A 22,398-nucleotide genomic window follows, 5' to 3' on the forward strand; every position below is an offset into this window, starting at 1 on the left:
TAAAAGCTGTGGAAAATTTGGTATATATATTTCATGACCTTTATGCCTATGAGATACATATATATACACATATGAGAAATCAATGTATAGGTGTGTGTATATATGATTTATTTAAAAATGAGACCATACTATATGTTTCTCTGCAGCTCGCTTTATTCACTCAGGGGTATATCATGGACGTCCTCCCACTCCAGACTCACCCGGCCCTTTCAGGTAGATTGGAGGGGTCTCCTGATGTGCGGGTGTCGTCTCTTGTCCACGGACACATTTGGTGGGAGAGTGCTGTGGACAAGGCCCTGGACCACGGCGAAACGCCAGCTCCCTCAGCGCCCGCAGCTCGCCTTGATTTACCGTAACATTGTCTTAATGGTGGAGAGTTAAGTTTTCTCCACTTTCCACTGTCAGAAAGAATGTTTGACTTGCATCCTTCTTGTACAGACATTCCTGTGATCTTGTATGTATATTCCTTTAGTTAAGGCTTCTGGAAATTTAGTCCCTGGATGTGACACTTACATTCATCACAGACTCCTTTCAAGTGACTCTAGAAATTCCTTCTCCATTGGGGAATGAAAAAATGCACAATTACTTATGTAACCAATTCTCTGTCGCTGGATATTATTTCACTTCAGTTTTTCTTCCCACCTTTGTAAACAGTGCTGTGTAAATGCCCTGATGGATACATCTGTTTGGACTGATTGTTTTTTTTCTAAAGGAAACGATTCCTAAAAGTGGAGTTGAGTCAGTGTGTATGTACGTTTTTCAGAGTTTACATATCCATTGATATGTCATCCTCTGAAAAAGTCGCTCATGATTTGTTCTCCCACAGATGGACACTAACTAGAATATCTTAAAAATATTCACCAATATGATAAGCAAAAGTGCTTTTTCATTGTTTTAGCTTGCATTTGATGACCAGTGAAGTTTTGAGCTTTTTTCACTCATTAGCCTTTTGAATTTTTTAAAATGAATGATTCATTTTGTCCTTTGCAAACATTTAAGTGAGGGAGCTTCTTGTTGCTTTGTGACAGCTATTTGTATGTTATGAAAATTTACTTCGTGACTTCATCAACATGTATCACAGAGCTTTTTCTTGTCATTTCTTTCCTTTCATTTTGTTCAGGAAGTTTTTTATTCTTGTTGTGGCTCAAACTACTCTTAAGATAGTAAATGTCTTCCTTAAGGGTTTTATCTTTGACATTCTTAGAAATACTTCCTTATAATGGAATAAATCTCTCCTGTAGGTTTTTTTAATCTCTAAGGTGGTGATTATAATAGTACTTGTTATAGTGAGGAGAAGTTGAGTTAATAAGAGCAAAGGTTTGTATTTGCTGTTATTAGTACTTTTTAATATTTACATCACTATGTGCAATTTATCTTGTGGTCATTATGACAGGAATAGAATTTATACTTTCTAGGTGATTCTGATTGTCCCAGGACAATTATTGAATTCATACTTTTCTCTTTGATTTGAAATCCCACCTGTACAAATTAATTACATACACTAGAGTCTCTTTTTGAACTCATGGTTCCTTTCTGTCAATCTCCCTTCCTTACTCCAGCACCATATCTTACATATTGTAAAAATTTATTTAATCACTGGCAGTCTGATTTTTTTTGATTCTTTTCTTCCGACCCAAATTTTCTTGTCTAGTATTATGACTTTATTATTCCTGAAGAGTTCCAAAATATTTTGTTCAAGTTAAAAAAAATCAGATTGGAATTTTCATGGGAGTTTTTAGTAAGTTTTCAATTATTCTTAGGAGAACTTACATCTTTACAAAACTGCTTTCCTCCATGCAATATGTTTATGTCTCTACATTCATACCTCTTACTTTAACCCTCAGTACAGTCCTGAAGTTTCTCCATTTAGAACATGGGCATTATTTTTGAATTTATTCCAGTTTATTGTTTATGTTTTTGTTAATTTTGTGAGAATTTTTTGCTATTATACATTTAAATGCTTAAAACTGACATTTAGAAAGGAAGATTCGGTTTGTCAATACTCAATTTGTAACTTGTCATTTAAAATTGTAAGTATTAAGCACTTGTTCCAGAATCCTTTCTTTTCTGTTTTTAAAAATTTGTTTCCAAGATTCTCAAAATGGTCATAGCTAAGTAGTAGTATAGGTGGGGAGACAGATGGAGAGAGGTAGTGTGGCTCATGTACAGACTGTGAGCAGTTTCATGGCTGCCTTTAGGCTGGAGAAGCCGCAGAAGAGCCCAGGTTAGACCGGGGGTGGCTTTGTATGCACTTGAAAGCCAGCTTTCCTGCCTGTATGGTGAAGCCTGGTGGGAGTGGCAGGTAGATGATCAAGGTCCGATGGAGGTCATTGTCTGCACAGAGCGCTGTGTCTGTGAGAACTGGCTAACATTACCATGGGAAATGCTTGGTGCCAGGAACACTGCAGGGGAGCTGGGGAGCCTGTGTGTTAAGGATTTTCCAGTCCTGGGAGTGGGAAGAGCAGACTCTGCATTCAGATCTGAGTTTGAATTCATCCTCTTTAGTTTACTGGTCCTCTGACTTTTGTCAAGTTATACATCCTCTTTGAACTCCTGTTTTCTTGTCTCTCAAAACAGGAGAATTACGGCCTGCTGCTAGAGTGTTTGATCAGTGTAAATGATTTGTGTCTATAAGATGCCACGTACAGCCACAATCTCAGTGAGAAATGGGTTGTCGCCTCTTCTTCTGCAACTCAGTGCTCAATAAGACATCGGGGGAAAGCCAGTCCCTAATTTGTTGTGATGCAATGAGGAACAAAATTAACGTCTTGCCTTTCCCTAGCAGTATTCTTACTTCTTTGCTTCATTTACCTCTTTCCTCCTTTACCCTCCCCTTTCACCTCCTCCACCAAAAGAGCCTGAGATTGTCTGAGAACACTAGATTCAAATTACTTTAAATGTTGGCTCATCCCCATGAAATTACAGTGACATTAAAAAAAATCTGTACACATCCCAGACCATTATATTTGATTTATACACACACACAAAGACACACACACACACACACACACACACACACACACACAATCAGGATGCCTCCCGTTTGCTGAAGGAGAAGGAACTCTTTTTCTGAGTTTTCATTCACTGAGCGTGAGAGGAAAGTTTCTTAAGCAGAAATTCACCTGGCTTCGTGCATGGTTTTTTAAATTGGATTTCTGCTTTGTGTCCATAGAAATATTCTCCTATTAGAAGAGGGGAAGTGGAGACATAGATATTCTGCTGAGATATTGGTGTCATCATATTTGAGTTGGAAAGGACTTAGGACAGCATAGATTCGTACCTTTTTATGGGTGAGAATCCATGATAGTGTAACTTGGACAAGAACCCGGGTCTTCTGTCTTCGTGTCCACGTGGATGAAGAGGCAACTGGGTGGGGGATGGCAGGGATCCTTCTTGCTTGAGTTCCAGGGTCTTGCTAGTTTTCATTGTTCAGCTGCCTTTAGTTTATGTCCATGTGGCCTCTCATGGGAAGGTCACTATGTCCTGATAGATTGAGTTTCTAATCAGCAAAAAGGTCTGGACCCACTAATGGTTCCCAGAGATTTTCTGCTGACTTGCTGACACTTTATATACATCAGACCTAAGAAATTGCTGGATATAAAATCCTTAATGTTATCGTTTGCCCTCGAGTTCCATAGGAATGGGGTGCTGTCTCAGGCTGTCTAAGGCTAGATCTGAACAAAATAGGGTGATAGGCTGCGCAGCTGGACCCTCCCCAGTCTAATGGGATTTCCACCTTAGTTTTTAGAATCAGGCAGATTAGTTCAAATCTTGCCTTTACCATTTATTAGCTTTGTGACGTTGAGGAAGAAACTTTACTTTTTGAGGGACCAATTTTCTTTATCTGTAAATAAGTTCAGTATTTATTTTAGGGTTTTTGTTTTAGAATTGAATGAATCAATTCCCTCATTTATTCCTAAAATACAGATCACATGGTTCTATGCTGGTGCCTTAGTAGTTGATTACTAAGGGACTCAGCAGTGAGAATGTGGGTGAGGACCCCTGGATAATAGAGCTTATATTCCAGGATATGCTTGTAAAGACTGGATTGCAGTGGATTTTTAGTAAATGTCCACTCCATTCCTAATCCCCATTGATTGTGTATATATCTTTATACTAATATATGAACAATTTTTTATTGCAATTTAAGTCTCTGTAGTATTTAAAGTATGTAGCTATAACAAAAATACGTGAAATAAAATGATCTGACTTTTATTTTCTTTTCAATAAGCAAAACAAAATAAAATAGAAAAGAAAAGAAAAATTTTGAAGGAGTAGAAATAATTTTATTTCCGTGGAATCAACTCCCTATGTTAGGTTTTTCGGTTGTGTTCTTAAACAGCATATAAAATTGACAGGTTTTGTGTTCAGTGTTGATAGCTGGGTGAGTATAGTTTCTTTTTGTGGTTGTCTTTGATGAATTATTTGCACTAGATCATAAGTAATGTGCATGTTACATATTGGAAACGAGGAAACAGTGGAGACATACTACCTCCAATGCAGTCATTTTGTTACCGAGTCCAAACTCATTCTGCTCACCAAATGACAGGCCAATAAACCGGGAGATGAGGTGTTGGAGCAAGGAATAGTGACTTTATTTGCAAAGCTGGCAGATCCAGAATATGGCAGACTGATGTCCTGGAGAATCATCTTCCACAAGTCAGAAATGAGTCTTCTTTTATACTAAAAAGGGGCGGGGTTTTGATTGGTTGTTGGAAACTTCTTGCTGTATGAATTGCTTGTCCTTTGAATCCGCTGTTCTTGCAGCTGTCCATGCGGATCAAATCATGTTGCCCCTGTGAAAACTCCAAAAAAAAAAAAAACAAAGGTTATTCTCTATTTTGCAACTTGCCATCTCTACATAAGTGCAGATGAGTTAGCATCCTTCAAGATCACGGCCAGGAGAATAGGCTGTCCTGGATATTTCAGTCTAAAGGCAACTTTCTTTTACAAATGGTGCAGAGCTAGCAAGTCTGAGCCTAGAAAACAGGGCACAGGGTTAAAGCCAAAGGAACAGACCTAACATGGGGTCAAAATTGTTCTTTTCTCTTACAATTCCCTTTTCTGCTTCATAGATAATTTTAGTAAGAAACATGAGCAATTTTGTATTTTTGCTTCTTAATAACCGATAAGTGGGCCAACTATATTTTTGTGAGCAGAGATGCTGTGCGGGCATAGGGGTCACAGCACACTCTTGTTGGGGGTGGCTGACCCTGAAACATGTCTGATGCCACATGAGTGTTGGTGAGGGTCCCCCTAGCCAGCGGCACTCTTCAGGATGTAGCATATGTGCTTTGACTTCTTGAGACCTCATTTTCGGCTGTAGGAAATTTTTTCAGATACTGCGATTGAAAAATCACTCCAGCTGGGGATAATTAGGGAAAAAAGGAAAAGGAAAAGGGTTTGGAGTAGAGTAGAAGAGAAGGACATAAGATCACGGAGCCTGAGTGCTTGGCAGCGGGGCCTCGGGAGAGAGGGGAGCAGAGGTGGGGAGGGGCCTGGCCCCGGAACCAGCTCCTGCACCTGTCCCCGTGCCCAAGCCACGTAGCTTACAATGGGCCTGGGCCACCTCTCTGGGCTGGATGTCACCCTGTGCAGAACCTTGAAAATCGAATGTAAGGGGTGGGCAGCACTCACCTAGGGGGTCACTGTGGATTTCAGTCAAGTCCACAGTGCCTTTTCTGGTCATGTGCCTTCTCTTGTCCTTTATCTCAGGATCTGAGGAGGAGGAGAAAGGAACTCAGGTAGAGATCCAGGAAGATATCCGACTGTGTTAAGAGAGGACAGACACAGTTACAAGGGGACCGAGGACACTTGCAGCAAAGTAAAATGACTTCACAACTATTGCTTCAGAGCTGCAGGTGTGAGAGAGCCTAAGCCTGTTTCAGAGTGCAGGGGACAAGCGGAAAGGAATGGCAAAATTTCCACTGAAAATTGAAATTTTGTTAAATAGCCTGCTACTGTTGCTTGTATCACTTGAATGAATGCAGGCATATTTCTGTGGGCATTTATAGGTTCACTCAACCCCACCAGCCCCTCTTGCCCCCATCGGGGATGGGATTTCTCAAGCACAGTGCACCTCCTGCTTCGGTGGGCCACGCTTCGGGTCCTCGCCTGGGGCCGAGCTGCTGCAAGGCACTGAGTCCCTGAGGCACGGCCTGTGATACACGACAGGAACATCTCTGCTATCGACTGAGGGCCTCCTTTTCCCCCTGCATTGTAAGAATTCCGGTGACTGAGTTAGAAGCATGCTTCCAAGCTGTCCGTGTCCTCGGCATCCAGAAGCGGAGCCTGGAAGCTTCCGAATTTCTCCAGAATGCAGTCTACATTCACCTTCGGCAGGTGAGTGTATGTCCTTACACAAGTGGAGGAATTACTGCAGTTTTCCTGGAACTTACTCACCACTAGTCCATCTGATTTTTCTGTGCTAGGATTCAGTATGGCCTGCTAAAAAATCTGGAGTCAGATTTTGAAACCCTGATGAAGAAGATTATTTATTTTATTTCACTATATGATAATCTTTTACTTTCAAAATTCAGAATTTTTGGTTCTTTCAGGCATTTTTGGGGGGGTTGGCAAAACAAATTTGCTCTTACCGTCTTTGCGACCTGTTGCTTTGTGCCTCTCACCTGTCTTCTGTCACTTGTGAGGCAGTTCCATTTGTGACCCTGTCCGTGTTGTTCATGTTATACAACATAAAGTCTGTAAAAGTACAGTCCCTTTTACTCAGAAGACATTCCACAAATAACTCCTTAAATCTGGGTGTTGTTTTAAGAAGACAGAATCATTAGAACATGTAATTGCAGGTTGCTAGTGCAAAATCCCCAAATCAATAGTCTAGCTCAACATCTAAAATCTTTCTAATCTACCTTGGATTTGTATGGATAAGTGAAGCAATTTGCTAAGAATTGAACACCAGGGTTAGAATACAGGCTGGTGTAGCTCAGCAGGTCCTCCTCAGCCAGCGCTGTGCCCGAGGGCGGGGCCGAGGGAGAGGGCGGGGCTTAGGGAAAGAGGAGGGCCAAGGAGGAGGGGGGTCCTGCCCTCCCTGAGCTGACAGTTTCATGGCAAACACCTTCACCATGTGAAGAACTTGGAGTTTCTTCTAAGAACACTAGGTTTGAAAAGAGTCATAAAAGAACGGGAGTGACAAAATCCAATTTGTGTCAAGTAGGGGAGAGCAGCTGGAAGGCCACTTGGGAGACTCGTGAGTCCAGGTGGGCAGTGTTGGTGGCTTCTACCTGAGCAGTGGGACAGTCAGTGGGACAGTCACCGGGAAAAAACGAACAGATTTTAGGCATGTTTAGATGGTAAAAAGGAAAGGATGAATGATGTCTGTGAAGGTAGGATGGAGTAAGGCCCAGGTTTCTGGGTGGATTAATGAGGTAAATGATGGTCCTGCTGTGCTCTGAGCAGGGAAAGCTGCAGAGGGAGCTTTGGGGGAACGCTGATGAGTTCAGCTGTGGATAAAGTGAAAGGCTGTTATATGTGTGGTCTGGGAGCTCAGGTGAGAGCCAGTAGCGAGTAGGGGGAGGGGAGAGAGACGTTCAAATCATTTTGTCTTGTGAGCATACAAATAATTATGAGTAATGATACACTTACGCCTCTATATTCTGGATTTAACACCCATTAACATTTTGTTATATTCACTGCAGAGGTTCCTAATATTTTTTAATAGAAATAAAATAAATAGAAACAAAATAGTGGAGTTAATAAACATCGTAGAGTTGATGTGTGTCCTTCTATGTATTTTGATACCTCATCTGTTTATAACCATAATCTATAAAAAGTTAACTAGTTTAGCATAAGTGTTAAACAGAGGGACGTGACACACAGTTTTGGGGCTTGAAGCTGATCTTCTCGGGCAAATTATGTAGCCTCTCTGTACCTTTGTTCCATCTTCTGTGACTGCCCCCGGGCCCCTCATCACAGATGATTTCCTAGACTAGATGTTGGGAGGGAGGCTGCTGAAGGGGCTAAGAAGTGGCAACTGCTAGGGACACTTAAGAGAGAGACAAAAAGAGATTAAAGTCAATAAACTCAGTACAAACAAATACTCTCAAAAGAGAAAGAATCCTGCAGTGTTTTGAGCCACTTAGCATAAGGGAAACGAAATCACGTGGACCCAAAACTCTTGAGCATGTGAGTAATGTGGGTGGGAATGTGTCATCAGAAAAGGGTTGAGAAAAGGTCTTTTGGTTTCCCTTGACGTTTCCATTAAGGATGGGGAGCAGAAGTGAAAACCCTCAGCTTCAGTGGAAGCTGCTGTTTTGTGTGAAACTGACCAAACTTTGGAGACCAGTCATCAGCGGTGCTGGCAAATGAAGAGATTTCGGGATTGGGTGGGGCACTTGCTGTGACTTCCAGGTGACCTACTGGCTGGGGGCTGTGAGGCGGGCAGTAGGTTTGCAGGGAGACCCGGGCATAATCCCTGGCTCTGAGGCTGCTGGTCTGACTAGCAGACCTGGGCACAGGCAGTCCTAATGGGGCAGCTCGGGATGTGGCCTGGGACACCTGCCGTGCTGAGGGGGAGAAGAGCGCTTCCCAGAGGGGGTGTCCCTGCGGAGAGTGGAAACGTCCTCCTGCAGGGAAGGAAGAGCCTCTGAGCAGGGTGCTGATTGCACAGGCAAGACCACCCTGAGCACTGAGGGTTTGGGGAGCCGGAAGTCACACAGTGGCCCGAGCAGCCTTGTTCCTGAGAAACTAGAGGGAGATGAGGCTGAAAAGTCAGGCTAGGGTCAGACACTGTGGTGGGTTATGAGTGACAGTAAAGGACTGGTCAGGCAGGCACGAGAGAACCCTGTGGGTGTCCCAGCTGGAGCGTCACGCCAGAGGGTGGAGCTGAGTTATAGACTTTGCAACTTATTAGCTGTGTGACTTTGAGCAAGATCACCCCACCTCTCTATATATACCTTCATATGTAAAATGACACAGTGACAAACTCGTGTCATCAGAAGGCTTAGTTTAGCTCTGATCCTCTGTGTCCAGTCCTGTCAGTGCTGCCCTGCAAGTTTCTGCAGTGGCTGCTCTTACCCTGAGATGGGAGGGCATAGAGGGACTTTGTAGCGCCCGAGGGCAGGAAGGGGTTGCTTTAAAAACAGACATGTAGCCGCCTGCAGCTGCAGGCCTGCAGGCAGTTTGGTTGATGGTCCTGGAGAGGACTTTGGAGGCCTTAGCATCGTTTTAAGACTTGTTTTCCCTTGGGGGCCGGAATTGCCTATGCAGATTAATGTGGAAAATTTGGGCTTCTGGCAAAGCTGTTTTCAGAAATGGTAATATACATAACATATCGTAGAAAATATAATGCTTTTATTTAATCTGTGGGACTTTGCAGCTGTTGGGAACACCTCTGTTGGCCTGGTCTCCACGGAGGACACTAGGGGTCGGCAGAGCGTGCGGGAGGGCAGGTAGCCTGCAGTGTTGCTGCGGGGTGTTCTCCCGAGTACAGCACTCTGCTGAGTTGACTCTTCTCTGAGTTTGGTTGCCAGATGAGCAGACAGCAAATTAATGAGTTCTGGTGGGATTGTATAATGACAGAAAGAAAGAGGGACCCGTAGCTTTTCTGGACTAGAACACGCTTTTGGTTCCTGATCCAGTGTGTTCCATTACAGAATTGATGAGTTGTGTCTATTCTGGGACTTGTCGACTGAAAGAAATGTGTAGCCTGAAAGTTTAGAGTTACACTTTATTAGGCGGGAGGACTCGAGGCGGGATGACAGCCTTCAAATCTGTCTGAGGGACTGCTCCCAAGAAGTAGGGGAGGAACTAGGATTATATAGGAGCTTTACAACAAAGACCAGGGAGTTGGAACAATAAAAGATTGCTTTTTATCTAAAGAAATCCAGGCATCTCAAGTTAAAGAATTTAGTGCCTTTGTATGTATCATTTGACCTCACTGGATTCATTCTTTAGACAAGCACCTAGCTATCTAGGGCAATTATCCTGTCTTCTTATTCTCAGTCTGTTCAGAGGGCAGCATTGTGAGTGGCTGTAGAGGCTGGGCTTCAGGTCTGTCCGCACTGGGGGGTGGCAGCAGCCTTGATGACTTGGTTTCAGCATTCTTTGTTTACTGACATGGTTGTAGTATTTTAATTCACATTGTAGTATTTTCATTCACAGACTGATTGTGGATAATCTGGAAACTTGCAAAGGAAACGAGATGGAATTACTGCAGGTACCTTCTACTTTAATAAGCCGTGTGCAAACATAAACATGGAGGAAGCATACATTTGAATTTGGTGGTGTAGGGAAGGGTTTCTGCACATTACAGGAGAACGCAAGGCAGAATATCTCTTCTTTGTTGGCAGGGATGTGGGTCAACCTGTCTTTTCTGTAGCGGTTTCTGAGAGCACTTTATGGTAATTAACAAACATTGACAAACGGTGGCACACTTTGCATTTAAGAGCTGACCTGTGCAAACGTGTATTGGACAGGTGGATTTCATAGGCAAGTGGTGAGGTGGATTGGAGAGAGGTGTAGCCCAGGCCTGGGCTCAGATTCAGGTTTAAATCGCCATTTCCTCACCAAAGGACCTTGGACTAGAGTGTAACCTCCATTAAACTGTTGGTGAATCTGTGAAATATGCATTATAATATTCGTTTCTTCCTGGGTTTGTTGTAAGTTTTAAATAGTATTATAACACACATGAAACACTTAACAGGCACTTAGCAGTGTTTACTGTGTCCTTCCGCCCCGCTTAGCGTGTGTTACAGCCGTAAAGGTAGCATGTGCCTGTTGAGGACGTACTGGTAGCCGCTTGAATAGGTTGTGAATTTGGTGATTTCCTTTAATCCTTGAAACTCTACATGCCATGGGCAGTTATTTTCATGAACAGATGAGGAATCTTAGGGTAAAGAAGACGGTGTAATTTGCCCAAAGTCAGACCATAATTTTGGGTGCAGGGGCCTCTGTTCAGCATGGGCCCCTGGGATTTCTGCCCTCTCCGTTCAGCACCAGAGCCAGACGTGGAGTCGCCTGTCTCCCAGCCCAGAATATCTGGCAGGCAGCAACACAAACCTGGACCTGTTCTGCTTAAGCAAAAACTCCGGAGGGGAGGCAGTTACTAAAGGGATAAATGTAAAAACAGACGACTGCAAACTGTTATCAGCTCAGAGAAGGAAAGGAACACGCCTCGCCGTGCAGAGCTGGGAGCTTTCCCTTCAGGGCTGCTCTGGGGTCGTTCATTTCAGCTAAACAAACTCCGCTCCTGCACCAAGGCATGAAGGCAGGGTGCATGTAACCAGGCTGACTGTGCCTCGTTGATCATATTCATTCCTAATCCAGTGTCAGCTGTCACGGGCACTTACCTAGTAAACAGATGTCGGCCATAATCATCACGCACTTTGCTTGGTAGTTTTATTGGCCCCACTTTTGAGATGAGGTAATTGAAGCTGGGGAGTTTGCTGCATGCCCGTGATTACCTTGGAAATACCCCTACTGGTCTTTCAACCTAGACTGGTGTGGCTGTTACATCCCAGCCCTGTGAAAGGCATCGTGTAGCTTCTACCAAGTGGCCCAAATGACTGACATTGATTTTCTTAATCCGTAGGAAATGGTATGTGACAATAAGAGAAAAGGTGGTAAGAAATTCTTTGGAAAACTAGAACAAAATCCAATACTTCCCCAGCTGGGGTAGCGTACCCAGTGTCACTCATCCCACTCACAGCCTGGCACCTCCTCCCTCCCGACTCCGTGTTCAGAAGCCACTCTGAGCCTTCGAAGAACATTTTGCCTCGTGACACTGTTGACTAAGACCTATGACCTCTCTGTCCATGGTTTACTCTCTCTTCAAGGCCATTTAAATTTTATGCAGGCTCCTCCACTCCAATGTAAGAAAAGACTCTTTAAACTTCTTGATGAAGCTCCTTAATGAAGATCTTGTGAAGGAAACCTAGTCAAAACCTGGGAGGTATGCACACAGTGACTGCATGCAACCTCAGCACTTTGTGAAGTTCAGAATCAGAGGGGTGGGAGACTCAGGAAAGGCTTTTTAAGGTAGAAAGGGGAAAGTGAAAGGATGCAGGCTGTGTGAGACTGAAATATCTCGGTCCCAGCCAGCAAGGCACCTGCGTTCAGGATGGTGTATGGGGAGTACAGAGTTCTCACAAAGAAAGAAGTGGTGGGATGGGAGGGAGGACAGATAGATTCTTTACTAGGGAAGGAAAAAGTGGGCTGAAAATTTCCTGGTTGAATAAGAGGACTGTGACATGATGTGCTTGCATTTTGGAGATAAGGGTTTTGTGGGGACAGGCCTAGGAGAACGCTCTCTGGCTGGGGAGTCAGCACAACAGAGAACCACAGAGAACCGGGCTGACCTCAGGGCCCCTGCTGGGGGAGGGGCTGCCCGCCATTTTGGTCCTGGGGGCTACTTCTGTCCCTTAGCTGGGGCCTCAGAGCTCCCTTCACATCCCAGTCCTGTTGATACAAGAAAACATATGTGGGGCATGGGAAGGGCTGTGTCCCAGGCTTTGGTTGAGCCCCTGGAATGTGCCCCACCAGACGTGGGTCCTTGGCTTCATGCAGGAAAGGTTTCAAGAGCAACTGTTGAGTAAAGGTAGATTTATTCACAGAGACACATTGAAAGGCAGGAGAAATTCCACGAGGTGTGGGGGTTGGGTGCTCAGATTAAAAGTAGGTACACACTCCACAGACAAAGTGTGGGCCTTCTCCGAAGAGGGAGAGAGAGTGATGACCGCGAGGTGGCGCTGTGTTGCTGGTTTTCATGGGCTTGGTTGTTTTATATGCTAATAATTAGAAGGAGCAGCCTAAGGGCAAGGGGCTGGGATTCCCAGGGAGTTGGCCATTTCCCACCCTTTGACCTTTTGTGGCTAGCCTTGGGATGGCCATGGTGCCTTGGGGCGTGTTATTCACCATGTTACTATTACAACGGGTGTATAATGAAGCTCAAGATCTGCTAGAAGTAAAATCTCTTCATCCTGAGCCTCAAGGCCTACTGGGGGTTGAATCCTTCACCATTTTGATGTTAATTGCTGTGGCCTTCATTGAATGGCTGTGCTCTGGCCCCTTCCATCCTGTCTCACTGTGTTGACACAGAGAGAGCAAAGGCCGGGCCCTGCCTGTGCTCCTGCATTTAACAGGGAGAGGGGTGGGGTGGGCTGAGGATGACTCTGAGTGGTGAGAAGGATGTTTCAGATTTTCCCACGTGGGACATGGGGACATGCCAGCAGCCACCGCAGATTTATCTCACGGGCATTATCGCTTGTGTCACTCATCTTTTTCTATTTTTCTTTCTTTTTTTTTTCAAGTATTTAATCTAAATTTAACATCAGGTTTTCTTAGGAAAGAAATTTCTCTTTTTCTTTTCATTGGGGCTCTTTTTGGGGGGTAGGTAATTAGGTGTATTTATCTGTTAGAGGAGGCCCTGGCGGTTGAACCCGGGACCCCGTGCACGCTAAGAACATGCTCTACCACTGAGCTCTACCACCCGCCCCATCATCTTTTACTTTTTGCTTTAGCTGCCAAGAATCTTACGGCTGAATTTCTAGTCGGCCTTTAACACTTACCCTGACTTCATGGCATTCGTTTTTATGAGTTTTCTTCCCCCTGGTTTCATTTAAGTATTGAATCTCCATTTTCTCTTCACTCTAACTTTTGTCTTTTTGTTGTTATGGTTGTTAAGCTGTGTTAAAAATTGTTTAATTTCTCTTTTAGCAGGAGGCTGAAAGTAAATAAATATGTAAACAAACTTATCACACTTAAATGTTTTATACATTCTAAGCTGTTTATTAGTTACTTAAAAACCGAATTGAATACTGAAGTGATAACATTTTAAAATTATTTTTTAACATTTTATAAAATTATAGCTGATTTACAATATGATATAAGTTTCAGGTGTACAATAGTTGCACAATTTTTATTGTTATGCTCCTTTTATAGTTATTGTAAAACATTGGCTATATTCCCTGTGTCGTAAGATACATCCCTGTAGCGTGTTTATGTTACATGGAGCAGTTTGTATAAGAAAGTTGGGTAATACAAAGTCTGGGGCGTGGCTCTGTCTAACCCATGTTCCCGGTCACCCTTCCTGTCAGAGCCCAGGCCCTCACTCCTTTCTGCAGGGGAGCACCTGGAGGCAGCCCTCATCAGCGCTGGCACCACCCTCTGAGTGGCAGTGACAGCAGTGACTGTGTGTGGACGTGCAAAGTGTTGTTCCAGGAGCTTTACATGCATTTCTGCATTTAATAATTAAAGCCCTCCTGTGAGGAATCATTTTAGGTTTTTAATGAATAATACATTTTATTTTGATTTTGAGAGTTCAAACTTCCAGAAAATTTACTGGAATAGTACAATAAAGGCTTAGATACAGTTCACATAAAAGGGCACTGTTTGCCCTTTTGTGTCTGGCTTATTTTAGTATAAACTTTCAAGGTTCATCCATGTTGTAGCCTCAGTCAGTACTTTATTCTTTTGGTTTTATAATATCCTTTTTCTTTTTTTTTTCGTTTTTTCTCTATTTAAAAATATTTTCATTGAATTCTAGTCAGTTTATAATGTTGCGTCAGTTTATAATTTTGCATCAGTTTCTTGTGTACAGCACAACACTTCATTTATATAGGAACATACATGTATTCATTTTCATATTCTTTTTCAACATAAGTTACTATAAGTTATTAAATATATTCTCCTGTGCTATACAGTATAAACTTGCTGTTTACTCTATACATACTCAGTATCTGCAAATCTTGAACTCCCAGTTTATTTCTTCCCACACCCTCTCCCCTCTGGTAACCATAGTTTGGTTTCTATGTCTTTGTGTCTGTTTCTGTTCTGTAGATAAGTTTATCTTTTTGTTTGTTTGTTTTTTTTAGATTCCACATGTGAGCGATCTCATATGGTATTTTTCTTTCTCTTTCTGGCTTACTTCACTTAGAATGACATTCTCCACGTCCATTCATGTTTCTACAAATGGCATTATTTTATTATTTTTTTATGGCTGAATAGTAGTCTATTGTACAAATATACTACAACCTCTTTATCCAGTCATCTGTCAGTGGACATTTAGGTTGTTTCCATGTCTTGCTATTGTAAATAGTGCTGCTCTGAATATTGGGGTGTAGGTATCTTTTTGAATTACGATTCCTTCTGGATATATGCCCAGGAGTGGGATTGCTGGGTCATATGGGAGGTCAATGTTTTGTCTTTTGAGGAACCTCTGTACTGTTTTCCACAATGGCTCCACCAAACTGCAACCACAGTGTAGGAGAGTTCCCTATTCTCCACAGCCTCTCCAGCATTTATTGTTTGTGAACTTCTGAATGATGCCTATTCTGACTGGTGAGATGTGATATTTGATTGCAGTTTTGATTTGCATTTCTCTGATAAAGATATTGAGCATTTTTTCATGTGCCTATTGGCCATTTGTATATCTTCATTGGAGAAAAGCTTCTTTAGGCCTTCTGCCCATTTTTGAATTGAATTGTTTGTTTTTCTTTCTTATCAAGTGTAAAAGGTGTTATATATTCTGGGAATTAAGCCCTTGTCAGTCTCATTTATTGCAACTATTTTCTCCCATTCCATAGGTTGTCTTTTAGTTTTGCTTACTGTTTCCTTTGCTGTGCAAAACCTTGTAAGTTTAATTACATCCCACTTGTATATTTTTGCTTGTATTTCTATTGCTTGAGTAGACTGCTCTAGGAAAACATTGCTGAGATGTATGTCAGATATTTTGCCTATGTTTTCTTCTAAGACGTTTATAGTGTCATGTCTACGTGTTTAAGTCTTTAAGCCATTTTGAATTTATTTTTGTGTATGCTGTGAGGGAGTAGTCTAACTTCATTCATTTACATGCAGCTGTCCAGTTATCCCTACACCATTTGCTGAAGAGGCTGTCTTTACTCCATTGTATGTTCTCACCTCCTTTGTCAAAGATTCAATGACCAAAGTTTGTGGGCCTATTCTTGGTAATTTTGTTTATCCGTTCATTGATGGATGGATATTGTTTGTAACCTTTGGCTACTCTGAATGATACTGCCATGAATATTGATGTGCAAGTTTTTGTGAGAATATGTTTTCATTCTGTTGGCTGTAGAGTTGGCCCGCCATATCTGTAATTTCCACTTCATGGATCCAGATGGCTGATTGTAAAGGGACTCGAACATCCTTGGATTATGGTATCCAGGGTGGGGGGTTCCTGAAACCAACCCCCTGAGGATACTGAGGGATGACTCTACATGTAGGAGAGGAATTGCTGAGCCATATAACTCTAACCTTTTGAGGAAACACCAGACTTCTCCAAAGAAGCTGCACCATTGTCCCTTTCCACTGGCCGCAAATGAGGTATCTCTGCCTCCTCAACGACACTTGTTATTGTCCATGTTTTGATTAAAACCGTCCTAGTGGGTGTAAAATGAGAACTCATTTTGATTTTGATTTGGCTAGTGATGCTGAGCTTCTTTTCATGTGCTTATCGGCCATTTGTGTATTTATTTAAATCCTTGGCAAATTTAAACATTGGGTCGATTTTCTTTGTATTGTTCAGTTGTAAGCATTTTTTATATATCCTGAATACTAGTCTCTTCTTAGATACATGCTTTGCAAAATTTTTCTCCTATTCTGCAGATTGTCCTTTCACTTTAGTTTTTTTAAGCATTAAAACAATTTCTTTACAGGGGAGGTAATTAGATGTATTGATTTATTTTATTTTTCTTGCTAAGCATGCACTCTGTCACTTGATATACCCCCTTCCCCTGTCATTTCACTTTCTTGATGATGTAATTTGTAACAAAAAGGTTTTAACTTTCATGAAGTCCAGTTTATCTGCTTTTTTCTTCTATCACTTGTGCTCTTCGTATTGTATCTAGGAAACCAAAGCCTATCCTAGGACCACAAAGATTTATACTGTGTCTTCTTTTAGAAAGTTTATAGGTTTAGTTTTTACGTTTCTGTCTGTGATCAATTTTGAATTAATTTTTATTTATTTAAAATATGGGGGTCCAGATTCCAGATTCATTCTTTTGCCTGCAGATACTCAGCACTCCCTGCACCATTTGTTGAATAGACTATTCTTTCAATGGAGTGTTTTTGACACCCTTGTGGAAAACTGACTGTAAATGTAAGTTATTCCCCCTGGGTTTTTATTATGTCTCATAGATTTATTTACCCAAACTTATGCCAGTACCATTCTGACTTAGTACTATAGCTTTTTAGTACCCTTTAAAGTGATTCCTCCAACTTTGCTCTGCTTTTTCAAGATTGTTTTGGCTGACCTGGGCCCCTTGCACTTCCATATGAATTTTGGGATCACTTTTTCAATTTTTGCAAAGAAGTCAGCTGGAATATTGATAAGGATTCCACTGAATATGTAACTCACTTTGGGGAGTCTTAACATTTTTAACAATATTGTCTACCATTCCATGAACATGGGATGTGTTCCATATATGTAGATCTTTTAAGTATTATTTTGATGATACATCAAAATATTCAATGTACAAATCTTGTAAATTTTTGTTAAATGTATCTCTCATTTTATTTTTAATGCTGTTGTAAATGGAAAGGCTGAGCTTCTTGAGGGTAGGACTATATATTAATTTGTTTATTTCTAGGATTTCTACACAGCAAATACTCTAGGTTTATATTTGCTACATAAATCTATCCACAACTCTTCCCACCCCCGTGTTATAAGAAACCAAGACCCAGGTTAAGCTACCTGAACACCTATGTGGAAGTGAGAAATGAGACCCTTGGGTGGGGCTTTGTGAAGATGATACTGAGAGCTTATTTAGGATGGCTTCATCTTAAATTCCTTTAAACAACACTTTTGGTGTAGTCAGATACATTAAGATCATGCCCTTTTGATGTGCAGAGGAGCTAAGACTATCATTTTCAAATAATTTCTAGTGAGAGTGTTGTACTTGAAATCAAATTTGCATCAATCTTTGAAGATATATGTTTCAGGAATTTTGACTAAAGAACACCTGTCTTTATTCATTAATGACAACTAAATTCTCAAGCAACATGTAAGAGTTTGAGCAAACTGCCCCAGCCCCGTAGTGCTGGTTGGCTGCAGCTGTAACTGGAGTCAGTGCTTACCTCTCCCAGCACGCTTGGGCTGATCTGCTCAAAGGTGTTCGTCCAAATGTTTGTCTGTAGTCTGTTGGACAAAGCCATAAAACATTGAGTTAAGGTTGCTGGAATGCAATATATTCCTATTAATATTAAGTAAGCACATATTGAGTGCTTACTGTATGTTGGGAATTGTCCCTCAGCCTCACATGAATATTATTTCACTTAAAACTTCATATATTTCCTTGTTATTCTCACTTTACAGATAAGGAGACTGAGAATTAGGTCTTCTGTATTTTGGATGGAGCTCATTATCAATGACAGGAAGTTGTAAGGAAAAAGATATTGATTCATCCTGAGAAAATATTTTTCTGACCGTCAGCAGTGAAGAGGGTGAACACTGAAGAAGGTGATCATTGTTTGAGTGAGACGAGCCCCGGATTGTACGGAGTCAGCATCCCTGTCCTGGACACGGCACGTGTAGATATGTGTGGTGGGTGAGGCGGCGAGGCTGCGCAGGGAACGCGGATGCCGGGCCATTGGGCTGTGCTCAGGCCTGGTGGGGCTTTCTCCTAAGGGCAGTGGACCGTCATTGACAGATCTTAAGTAGGGGAGTGGGGTGCTCTCGTAGATCACTTTTGTCTTGTAGAATGCTTAGAAACATTTAGAAGGCTCTGCAGGAGGTGATGTGATGAGTCAGATTAGGGTGGCTGCCAGGTGTAGGAGTGTAGAATTTTCAAGTGGTTTTCAGTCCCAGTTTTGTGGCTGAGTAGCTGTGTCACTTTGGATGATGCACTCAAGGAAGTAAACAATTTATCTAATCAATTGAAGAAGTGATGTACCGACCTCCCAGGACTGCTGTGGCGATCCAGTGAGATAACGTGTGCACAGTGTGCAGCGTGGTCCCCAGCACACAGTCAGTGCTGAGTGAGTGCCAGTGAGTACCTGGTAGGTCAGGTGTGGGTGGTGGGACTCGGTGACTGAGGAAATCTGGGCCCTGAAGGTGGGGTCCAGTCACATCTGTGAGTGATGGGCCTGAGCTGGGAGAGGCAGGGAGACCTTTCCCCCCGACCAGGGGCCCTGGGTAGGACGGCTATGGGAGGAGCACCGTGAAGTCAGCTCTTTGCAGGTGGAGCTCGAGTTGCCTTTGAGACATCTAAGTGCATTGTCATGAGCTCAAAGAGGAGGTCTGGGCCCGGGCTGTGAATTTTCCTATAATCTTAATCCCTGAGGACGCCGAGGTATTGATCATTGAACGTGAAGACATACTTTACAGGACAAGTGAATAGTATTATCATCTCTGTCATCAAAGCTCACATCTCTTTATTCATCACAAGTTTGCTATTGGGTACTTACAGAGCTCACTTCACCGCCATCCCCTGGGCTCAGGCTCCACAGTAAAGAGCTGGTGAGCCTCCCTCTTTTCCAGAAGAAGACACATTTTGCTGTTAGAATTCTGTACCTCGCCAGACTTAGAATTTTAGTTTGTTGTTTTAATTCTATTTTCTGTTAGCCATCTCCTGACAGGAGAGACGTTTTACCTCATGGGCATATTTCAATTAGCTGTTACTGAGAATTGCTGATCTGATCCATAGTGTAAGTATTATATTAACCTTGTAGAGTATTTATCATTTTTCTGTCTTTGCCCTTTAATTTTGTATGCCCCTTGAAGTCTCTATCCTATTTGGGGCCTTATTTTTTTTAATTAAAAAATGTCTATTTGCAGTTAAGAAAACAAAAGAAAAGAAAAAATACACATGATAGCTAAACTTAGAAAATATCTAGTGTGTTTTCTGTCTCGGCAACGGAGGGTTCTAGAAACTCGTGAAAACCTTCATTACACAAGTTTCTTAAAATGCTGATTAAGAAATAAAACCTTCTTTCTTCATCTTTCAAGCTGCACAGCTAATTGTGAAGAAAGTGAGGGGAAATCCTCAGAAGCCAAGACAAACCAGAAAGCAGGGATTCTGGGTGATACACGAGCCTTAGAAGCCCTGGGGTGCCTGTTGGCTCCTGTACTGAGTTTCAGTTGCCTTGACAGGAGGGTAGGAGGTGAACCCGAGTCCTCTCACACTGGGAGTTGGATGACTGATCATATGTAAGGCCAAGCCCATCCCGAGAAGCATGGTTTACAAAAGGGTTAACTATGAAAAAAAATTCCTCAAGGTAAGACAGTAAGGAAAGTCAATTTTTTTGGAAGAGGGGAAAAATAACAAATCCAAAGTAAGGATATAGTTTAAAGCTCTTCTGGCATGAGAGTAACCACAAACTCCTGGCAGAGAATCACAGCTACTCCTGGAATGAGAAGCTGTGGTTTGAATGAATCAGTGAGCAGCCATTCCGAAAAAGGCCTCCAGAGTCTTGAGGATCAAGATACTTGACTGCAAACACCTGTCTTCCAAGGTCTCAATCAAATAACCAGAAAGGTTTTAAAGGAAAGAAGCCATAATCATAGTTCTATTTCTTAACATTACTGTATGCTAGGAATTCAGAGGTGACTATGGAGTCACCTCTTTTATGGACCTCACTTTCTGTTTGGGGAGACAAACTGACATAGTTGGGGAGCTTGGTGGAGGGAGTTGTTAGTCTGTTGCAATTATCTAGGAAAGGAGATTAAGAAATCAGTGAAGAGTGGGTGAACTTTTTAGCTGAGGAGAGTCTTGTTCAGTTGGCTTTTAATTGCAGGCTCGATGAGTTTTCACTGGAGGGAATAGAACTTATGGAGGATGGACTTAGCTCAGGCCTCTTTAGAATGGACAAGTGAACCTGGAGAAAGACAGTCAAATCTGTGCAGACATTAAAGTTCACTTGAACGTGCTCCATCCCTGAGCCAAAGATAGGACAAATATGCAGCACTTCTTAAGGACAGAGGAGTGGTTTTTAAGGTTCTCCAAGAATGAAGCCCAGGGAACCGAGATGGCCAGTTGTCAAACTGTGACTTTGCTCTTTGGACGGTGTACCCACCAAGGGTATTGGCCTTTTATACATTTCCATTTCTCTTTAATACATGTCAGGTGATGAGGACGTGGGCACAAGTGTTTGACATCTTGTCGAGGCGACTTTGGGTACCTGCCTAGAAACGCGGGCACGGCTACAGCTGCGTCACACATGTTGCCGCCCATCCCGCTCCCCGTCTCCATGATCACGGCAGAGTGGTTCCTTGTTGACCTGTCCATCTCCTCTGTGACATCATAACCCATGAAAAGACCGGAGAGTATTAACTTGGCTTTGTTAAAGTCAAAGGAACAGATCTAATATGGAGTCAGATTTGTTCTTTCCTATTTCAGTATTGCCATGGAGAAGACAGTTTGGGCAGCTTTTTGTAGGGTCCTCGAGGATTTCTCTCTCAGCCTCTGGGGGCCTCTATTGAAAACCCTTCATAGCTGTCTGGCCTGCTGGAAAACCACTCCGACTGTTTTGCCCTGAAGATGTGTTCAGTTTATAACTCATCTCTACTCCTTGGAAAACAACTCAGTAAAAACTCAGTTGGTTTTCCACCAGCCATGGGCAGGGGTGAGGGATTCCTTGTTATTATTTCATAAAATAATAATAATAATAAAAATAGTAATAAAAATAATAATAGTAATAGTAATAGTAATAATAATAATAATAATAATAATAATAATAATAATAATAATAATAATAATAATAATAATAAAAGAAGTCTTAAAACAGCACTGGGCACATAGGAGAGAGTCAATAAATGCTTCCTGGCTTAAATCAAAAGTGATGACTCAGTGATTCCATGGCTGCTGTATTTGCTGAGCTAGTTACTCCTTTGCTCCATTACACATTTTTTTAACTGAAAAAGAAATACATGCAAATGGTTAAAAAAAATTCAAACAGAGCACAAAAATACACAAGTGAAAGAAGTTTTCCCTCATCCTCTGTTCTTCCAGCCCTCCCTGGAGATGCCACTGTTTACTATCCTTTGGGTGCTTTTCCAGATATGCTATGCACATTCCCACCTATGTATGTAAATTCCTTTAAAGTTTTAGTTATTTTTAACTTAAAGTGATTTAAATCCTCAAGTGGCTTCTGCCTGGGTAATAGAACAGAACAAATCTGACTCCATATTAGATCTTTTCCTTTGACTTTAACCCTATGCTTTGTCTCCTAGGCTTCATCTTGCTTGTAAAACAATGTTGCTTAGAGCCTGAAATATACAGGAGAACCTATTCTGAAGGCTCTGATCTTTAAGTATATTTAACACATTTTCATTCATAAAAAGATAAGAAATTGCAGAATAGAAAATAACGTTTGTTTTGTTAGAGGTTTACAGAGATTTGACCCAGGCAGATAGCTGCAAGAACAAAGGATTCTAACAAGAAGGAATTCCTACACCAAGAAGATTGCAACAACCAAGCACGTAGGAAA

The 22,398-nt window shown here is 42.0% G+C and overlaps 1 long non-coding RNA gene across 1 annotated transcript in view; it reads left to right on the forward strand.

The window, feature by feature from the left end:
- Positions 1-6,217: 6,217 nt before the first annotated feature.
- LOC141575091 (uncharacterized) overlaps positions 6,218-22,398 on the forward strand; it is a 46,787-nt gene continuing 30,606 nt past the window's right edge. Inside the window, exon 1 of the long non-coding RNA XR_012502414.1 lies at positions 6,218-6,342. This is a non-coding gene — a long non-coding RNA (uncharacterized LOC141575091). The remainder of the gene's footprint in view (positions 6,343-22,398) is intronic.

This window comes from Camelus bactrianus, chromosome 26 (genome assembly GCF_048773025.1).
Source record: "Camelus bactrianus isolate YW-2024 breed Bactrian camel chromosome 26, ASM4877302v1, whole genome shotgun sequence".
Taxonomy (NCBI): Eukaryota; Metazoa; Chordata; class Mammalia; order Artiodactyla; family Camelidae; genus Camelus; species Camelus bactrianus.